Genomic DNA, 9,360 nt, shown 5'->3' with positions numbered 1-9,360 from the left:
AAAAACATTTTTTAATAAATCAAAAACATTTAGCAATTTAACAAATTACTCTTATGGATCTATTCTTTTTAAGTGAATCAAACACATTCAGGAAAGCTAATTCAGTCTGAATGCCCAACAAGCGACTCTTATGAACTGGTTCTGTTTAGTGAATCAAAAACATTTAGCAAAACTAGTGCAGTCAGAATGCACAACAAATGACTCTTATGGATCTGTTCTTTTTAAGTGCATCAAACACATTCCGCAAAGCTAGTGCAGTCTGAATGCTGAACTATCAACTCTTATGAACCGGAACTTTTAACCAACTGTGAGACTTACAATAATGTAAGATAACTGACTGGTTGTTCAAATGCCAATGTGTAGTTGAAGATGCACATTATTTATTTTGTCAGGAGTATTATTAATACTATATATTAAAATAAAATATTATTAATATTTTAGACAACTAATTAGTGTGATATGAGCATAATTAAAGGGATCACTCACCCACAAATGAAAATTTTGTCATCATTTACTCACCCTTCATGTCACTCAAACCTGTATGATTTTCTTTCTTATGTTGAACATAAAAGAAGATATTTTAAAGATTGATGGTAATCAAACCATTAACTTCCACAGTATTTCCTTCTCTATTATGGAGGTCAATGGGGACCAGCTGTTTAATTCTTCAACATTCTTTGATTACCAGCAATGGCGAAAACTGTTCATTCTTCAAAATATCTTCTTTTATGTTCAACATAAGAAAGAATCTTATACAGGTTTGGAATGACATGAGGGTTAATAAATGATGACAAAATTTTCATTTTTGGGTTAACTATCCCTTTAAAAGCACACGCTCTAAAAGCTTTGTTTAGTAAATATGACATTTTTAATTGATTGCATATTGGCAGTGGCTTTCACGTCACATTTTTGTAATTCTTGTCTCATGCAGGACAACAGAAGATCATTGACCTTTTGACCTTTGGTCCCTTTTTAAGTTGGTTAATCAATACGTGAATCAGATTCTTGCATGCAAGGTTGGATGGCATGCTGGCATGACGAATATCCAGAGATTTGATATGATCATCTTCAGCCCACATCCTCTTTCCTAGATTAAAGAGTGCATCACCCACAAAGTAAGATTGTCAGCCGATCTGATTTGTCTTGGCAGTGTTGAATGGACACAAAAGGGGCCAGCTCTTTGACCTCTGACCGTGTAATTAGCCAAATGCTTTTGGGAGAGGGCAGTCACACTGCCACTGCTAAATATAATCAATCAGCACCATACTTCATGCCTAAGAAGACTGGACTCTCTTTGTGCGAGTGCATTTTTGTAATTACTTCACAATTAACCAACATTTACGGCACTCTAAGGCTGTTTAAAAAAGGGTGTAGGAATCATTAATGCATATTTAAGTTTGAATGATGTGATAAGAGCTCTTTTGTGCTCTTTCTTTCAAGGGTTGCCTATCAGGAATTTGGGTGATCACATACCAGTTGATTTTCATTGTAGTCACACCGCATGCTAGTTCCAGATTGATTGAGAAGGTGGTCACACACTGATTAAAATATAGATATAAATGTATTTTTAGAAGTTTTTTTTATTTGGGTGAATAATACATATACACTAAAATATTATTACAATTTAAAAATAACTTTTAAAAGTAAAGTTTCCTATTTGAATATACTAATAAAATGTAATTTATTCCTGTTATTTCCTGTTATATTCTAGTATTTAAGTAATTAGGAACAAAGAGTTGAAAATAACATTTGTTTAAAATAAAAAAAAATATTTTGTATCATTATAAATGTCTTAAATGTCACTTTTTAAATTACTGTGTCCTAGCTGAATAAAAGTATAAATTTCCTTAAACTTTGAACAATAATGTATGTATTAAGTAATAGTTTGGATCTTTTTTTTTTTTTTTTTGCCATCTATCGTACCCTTTTATTTTTCTGTCTGTTCATTCCCTTCTGAACTGAATCTAATGTTTTTATATTCTTCATGCAGTTTTATGCCAAAATGTATGTGTAACCATTGTAACCACATAAAACATAATATCCTACTCATAAAGGTCAACTAGAATAGGATGGGTTTCCCTTTTGAGCTTGGGTTCTTCCCAAGGTTTCTTTTATAGGCTAAAGGGACTTTTCCCTGCCATGGTCCCCTTGTGCTTGGTCAGACATTGACACTAGAACAATATCCATTGTTTAAAAGAATCGTGTAAATAAATTTAATCTGAGCTGAATTACACATTTCCATAGTAGTCCGTAGTAGCAGAAAATACTGTATCCCTCTATTCCATTGTAATATCTCAAGGATTTTAGGCAGGAAAAATCTTCACAGCTAGAGGTCAACTGGTGTTTGTATTCTTGGAGCTTCTGTCTTTGCCTAAGGCATTGCCCTGTAAGAGGAGTTTTTGTACAGGATGGAAAACAGTACAATCCGAACTGCTTTCTGCATTCCAGTCAGCCTACAACACGGCATATTTGGAATGTCATTCATGGACTCTCAAAGACACGAAGGGACTCACAAAAGATGTTAGACTGTACTTTCTCCCATCTTCGTCATACGTATTAAGTCCAATATGAAACAAACAATGTTCCATTATTATTCTGGTCTGTTTGGGCGGACATGAACAATGATGTTTTATACTGTTTTGATGTGGTGAAGGGCAAATCAGCAAGTTATAATAGTTGTGAAATGTGAATAATCTTTTATTGACACAAAACGTCTCTTGCTACTAGAAAATGGCGATCAAAAAAACTTTTTAAAATTATTATCAGTCAGCATTGAATTGTTATTGTCAAATGTTATCTTTAGCAAATCTAAGCACGAATTTAACCCCCATTGTTGTGTTCCAGTCATTTTGACCTGGAGGACATTTGCTTTTTCCTGAAAATGCTGTTAAATGTTGTTTCGTTAAACTGAAACCTGACTTTGCCTACCTGATCTCATGACGAAAAGGTGGGAACTTTTTCACAAGACACAAAATGCGTACCAATAAGTACATATCTCTGCAGTGTTCAACAGATATGAACACTTTAGGCAGTAAAACAGTGAGCACTTGTAATTGTTTTTGTAAAAAGTTATGATTACAGCTCTATGTGTTTCGCTTTCCGTATAAAAAGCTTGCTCGGTAGCTCAGCTGACACAGAATCGGACTTAAGATGTGGAATCCTTGGGTACGAATCCTGTGAAAAACATGAGTGATGATAAAACAAGCTAAAACAGCATGCTTGCAATTGTGCTTCTACGTCATATTTGCTTTTGTTCATACTATCGGGTAGGTTTAGGTGTAGTGCAGATGGTACATTATTTTAGATCACAGTCTCCATCTGCCGCAAAGCTCAGATCCTGTGTGCAATCTGTGTGCAAATTCATAAATTTCCACCAGATAAGCCTTACATCAGCCTTGGTTGTGAAATGCCATTGGCTCTTGTGTTTCTCGTGACCGATTGCATCATGCTAATGTTCTGGAGTATCTTTTTGAATTAGAGTGCGTTAATGGAACGGGATCATTTTAGTGATTAAAACCATATGTATTACTCTCTTCTTCACATAAAGATATTGTATGGCTTCAGAAGACTTGCAATACAACACAACTTATTTGTAATACTTTTATACTGCTTTTTAATGGTCAGTTTTTACAGTAAATACCTGTGCCTGTACATTACATGTTTTATATTGTTCAGAAGTGGGTAGGTTTAGGGTAAGGGTGCGGTTAGGTGCTCCAATAAAAGTATTAATTTATATAAAATTATTTCTGTTTTTACAAATGCACGCAAACCATTAAATTAACGCAAACAACTGAAAACAATGGAGGACCCTGCAAGTTGAAATGTGATGCTAAAGGCGTACCCTGTGCGTTAAAAAAAATTATGCTAAAGGGGTACCTTCAGGGTCCTGACCGAGCGCCAATATGTGTTGATTCTCACTATTAACTAGTTGGTTACTACCATGCATATTACTAGCACATTGGCTGGCTGTTTATATGAGCAATATCACAGAAGTAACAGTGCGATATGGCTGTATGCAGTGCGATATCACACGGCTACTAGTGTCATATTGCGTTTATACAACAGTTCGATGGCACATAAGAAACAACTACAGAGTGTCTTTAAAAACCCTTTTTTTGTGCAAACTGTTTCTTCCGCCATGGATTCAAATCTCAAGTTGACAGTCGAACAGCTGAGCCCAAGCTTCCTGGAGCACACATCTATAAAAAAACATTGAACCAAATTTTCAAATAAACATTATCTTTATTTAAAAAATGCATATTTTAGGTCTAAACAACTACATTCTCACCTAAAAAAAACTACATTCCGTGACACAGAAACAGTATTGTTTATAAAATTGTATTAGATTTAGGCGTTTGCCTTGACACTAGCTGTAATACCTTAAGTGGAATAATATGAACAGAATAATATGAACTACCATACATATTTCTAGCATATTAGCTGGCTGTATATATGAGCAATATCACACGAGTAGCAGTGTGATATGGCTGTTTGCAAGGCAATATCGCACAGCTACGAGTGTCATATTGTGTTTATACAACTGTTTGATGGCACAAGTGTGTAAATACATAAGAAACAACTATGGAGTGTTTTAAAAACCCTTCATATATGAACTAATTCCTTCTGCTATGAATTCAAATCTCAAGTTGACAGTTGAACAGCTGAGCCCGAGCCTCCTGGAACACACATCTATGAAAACATTGAAGCAAATTTTCAAACAGACGTTATCTTTATTTAAAAAAATCCATATTTGAATCCTAAAGAACTACATTCTTACCTAAAACTATATTTTGTGACACAAAAACTGTTATTTATAAAAGCATAGTGGATTTAGGCGTCTGCCATGACACTAGCTGTAATACCGCAAGTGGAATAATACGAACAGTGAAACGGTTGGAGTTCTGATATCACCAGAATATCACACACCTCTCAGCCAATCAGATTTGAGGACCAAAAAGAACTGTTGTATAAAAGTACCAGCCTGATCTCACAGCAATTTGTACGTATTTTATGAGGTGGCTAATTCATACGAATTCGTATGGCCTCACTTGTACAAATTCACATGATTTTTGCTAAATCTTATGTATTTTACGAGTTGCACAATTAGTATAAATTTGTACGAATGACCTACACCTCAACCTACCCGTCACTAAGGTTTGGACAAGTCATACAAATTCGTACAAGTGAGGTCATACGTCAACCTCGTAACATGCGTACGAATTGTTCGTGAGATAGCGTTGAATAGTACTTACAAAGTACCCTTTAATCCTACCCCATACCTAACCCTAACAACTAACTTGCAAAGCCTCAAATTAGGAGTTTATGAGGCAAAAGTCATATTTAATAGTAAATACGTGTTCCCTAATCTAAAGTGTTACCGAAATCTGTAATTTATCATCCAGTACATAAAAATGCATAGAATTTTAAGCATTTTTAACAGCATATAACAGTATCTGGATTTGTCTTTTGGACTGTCAGAGGTACAAAAACGAGCAAATCAATCATTTTGTTGATGTCAGTGATGCACAGCTAAAAGGACAATACTCGTAAAATATTTGGCAGGTAGCAAAAAAGGTGATTGTTTTGTATCATGTTGTGAACTGATAGGACAGAGCAAAGAATGCATAACACGCTGCATTCCACAGAGGACACTAAAGCCCGTCAATATCGTCCTCTATCTCCGAGAGTTTGAGCAATAACATCTGCCGCTTAGCCAGTCAAGAGTGCACTGCAGCAAAAGGCCGTGATTTCTTCTTCAAACCCTCCATCGATTGACCAACAGCTGCCACTATTGAGAAAAATCGCTTGTATGAAATCAAGTGGCAGTGAAAACAGCGGAGGCCATTCATCAGAAACAGGCCTGCTCTATTTGTTGGGGAGATTTTGCTTTGCTATGAATCAATGGCTTTTTTGAAGAGTGTGGAATTAGCGCAAATAAATCACAATCACTTAGTTAGGTCTGCTTCAGAACAAAAAGGACTGTGTTTTCACTGCTGGGTCTGTGTTGCTCAGGCTCAGACAGCAGTTTGTCTTATGACTGTTGTCCTAAAAGGCAGGAGACTCCATCTAACCGCAAAGCCGAGCAGAATGAGGGGAACACAAATATTGGGAAGACCTGTTGGGAGGTCTGTGTGGAGATGAACCTTTGAATGGAATAATAGTAGAGGCTCCCTCTTTTTCTGCCCTCATCTTTTTTTTAAAAAATGTGTATCACTTCAATGTAAAGTGGTTTTGCTTTTGCTAAGACAACTCTGAAATCTGTCTGTCAGTGCTTGGCTGCAATCTGCAGATAATAGCTAGGGTCGGCTGGGCTCTCTGCTAAAGCCCATCGCAGCCAGGCTTCTCCAGCTGGGAAAGAAAATGGTGTTTTTTTGGTGCCTGACAAAAGGTTCTATGTCAGGCTCTTCCCAAATCCCCTGTCTTTCGGTATGCAAGGATGTGACACAAGTACAGTTGGTGTAGGGAAATGTTTTGGTATGGGTATACTGACTTATAATTGGGCCCTTTAATTAAACATGAATATGGTGGAAATAAATGATTTAAAAAAAACATACAATAAAATAAAAATATTATTTATTTATTCTTAGAACTGAGTCAGAATTGTGTGAGTCAGAATAAAGTCAGAATTGTGAGATATTGTAAGAAAGCTGTAGTAATAAAAACAGGATTATTATGAAACACTATTACAATTTAAAAGGACTGTTTTGTATTTTAAAATGTGCTCAATTTTCAAAACAGTTTTTGCTGCTTAATATTTTAGTGGAAATTGTGACACCATTCAAAGGTAAGAACTAGAAAAGAAAAGAAAAGAAAAGAAAAGAAAAAAAAATATGGTAAAGATGTTACAAAAAGTGCCAATATATATTTCCAATAAAAGCTGTTCTTTTGAACTTTTATATTTATCAAAGAAAAAAAAATTAAGCTGCAAAAGCTGTTTTAATATTTGATTTTATTAACAACATGATTAATAATTGAGCACTAGTAATAATTATTAATAATTGAGCAGCAAATTAGCATATTAGAATAATTTCTGAAGGATCATGTGACACTGAAGAAAAACACTTTTATATTTTGAAATATTATTTCACAATATTAATGTTTATTGTAATGTTCACTGTACTTTCGATCAAATAATTGTTGGTGAGCATAATGACATTCAAAAATGTTTATTATTCCAAACTTTTGACAGGTAGTTTATAGTAGCATCTGCTGTTTCTTTTCCCAATTCAGTGTACTGTTTGCATACGACTGTGTAAGCAAACAGGATCTGCCTATGTCTTATATGTGGCGTCTTAAGTATTGCACACATGTACACATTCCCTTTGAAAAAGAGTTCATGCACGGGTAAACTCTGATGTGCAGTGGGTGTTGGTTTGTAGGCATGAGCACTGTGGTGGTGGGTGGGGACGCCACTGTCTCTCAGGACCATCAGCTGACCGCTGTGACCACATACTCCCACATCGGCCCCTCGCTCACTGGCCTTAAGCTGCGCTATATCCTTAGAGCCACTTTGCCAAAAAAAAAAAAAAAAAAAAAAAAAGGCCGCTCCTGATTCCATTTAAAAGCAAAGTGGATATCTGAGTGATGCCTTCCTGCCCCAAACTCACCACCACTATGGACCGTTTTCACATTTCTGTGTTTCTGGAAGCGGAAGTTTTTTATAGTTGGATAAACTTCTGTAGCTGTAAACGGGAAACTACATTTTCTTTCTTTCTTTTTATTTTTTTGCATTCCCATTTGCCCTAATAGTAAAATAAAAACTTCATGATAACGTTTTAATGACTTTAAAAAAGAAGAATAAATAGAGAGACATTAATAGTGGTAGTCAAAACAGAGAACTATGTCAAATTTACTGTCTTTCCTGCTGTATTAGAAACACCCACAAAAAGTAGTAACTAGTATTTTGTAACTGGATGCAAAAAAAACAAACAAACAAAAAAAAAACAAAACAAAGTATAGTGTTATAAATGTACATACTTTAAAATTAAGAACCAAAATACTTTGCGAAATGTCGCCACTTGCAGATTTCATTTTCACATATTGCTATTTTTATTTGGTTGTGTGATTTGTGTGGTTGCTCGGGTGTTATAATGTGTTCGGTGTTGTTGCTAGGATATGGTTGCTAAGGTGTTTTTGTTTTTATTAGCATGCTGCTATGTTGTTGCTAAGATTGTTTTAATGTGTTTCTGTGTGGAGGCTATGCGATAGATAGATATAGATTATAGAATGTATAGAATATACATTAGATAGATAGACAGATAGATAGATAGATAGACATACAGATGACAGATAGATAGATAGATAGACAGATAGATAGATAGATAGATAGATAGATAGACAAATATATAGACAGATAGATATAGATTTTAGAATGTATAGAATATACATTAGATAGATAGGCAGACATACAGATGACAGATAGATAGATAGATAGAGATAGATAGATAGATAGATAGACATACAGATGACAGATAGATAGATAGATATAGATTATAGAATGTATAGAATATACATTAGATAGATAGATAGATAGATAGATAGATAGATAGATATACATTTCATAGATAGATATACATAAATATATACAGATAGATATACACATTTTATAGATAGATAGACAGACAAATATATAGACAGATAGATATAGACTATAGAATGTATAAAATATACATTAAATAGATAGATAGATAGATAGACAGACAAATATATAGACAGATAGATATAGACTATAGAATGTATAAAATATACATTAGATAGATACATAGATATACATAAATATATACAGATAGATATAGATAGACAGACAAATAGATAGACAGATAGATATAAACTATAGAATGTATAGAATATACATTAGAAGATAGATATACATTTCATAGATATACATTAATATATACAAATATATATAGATATACATTTTATAAAGAGATAGATAGATATAGACAGATGTAGATACACATTTTATAGATAAAGATAGATATAGATATACATTTTATAGATAGACAAAAATATATAGAGAGATATAGATATACATTTTAAAGATAGATAGATAGATAGATAGATCTATCAATTTCTCTAAAATTATTCCTCCTCAATAATGGTTACATTGCAAACTGAAACAGATATGAATGTACATGCATTAGATTATACATTTTACTTTTATCCTGCTATCCATTATTGATGCCAAAAATGGTAGGTGGGTGTATGTGTGTGTGTACATATGCAAAACCATTGTGCATAAACCTAAAATCCACCTCAATCTGACGCTAATCCATTTCATACCTGCAGTTTGAGCCGGCTGCAGTGTATTTTTCCTCTGCAGGTTCTGTACCAACAGACTTACGTTATCAGACAGAAGGT

Source organism: Labeo rohita, chromosome 18 (assembly GCF_022985175.1).
Source record: "Labeo rohita strain BAU-BD-2019 chromosome 18, IGBB_LRoh.1.0, whole genome shotgun sequence".
NCBI lineage: Eukaryota > Metazoa > Chordata > Actinopteri > Cypriniformes > Cyprinidae > Labeo > Labeo rohita.
This window is presented reverse-complemented; position numbering follows the sequence as displayed.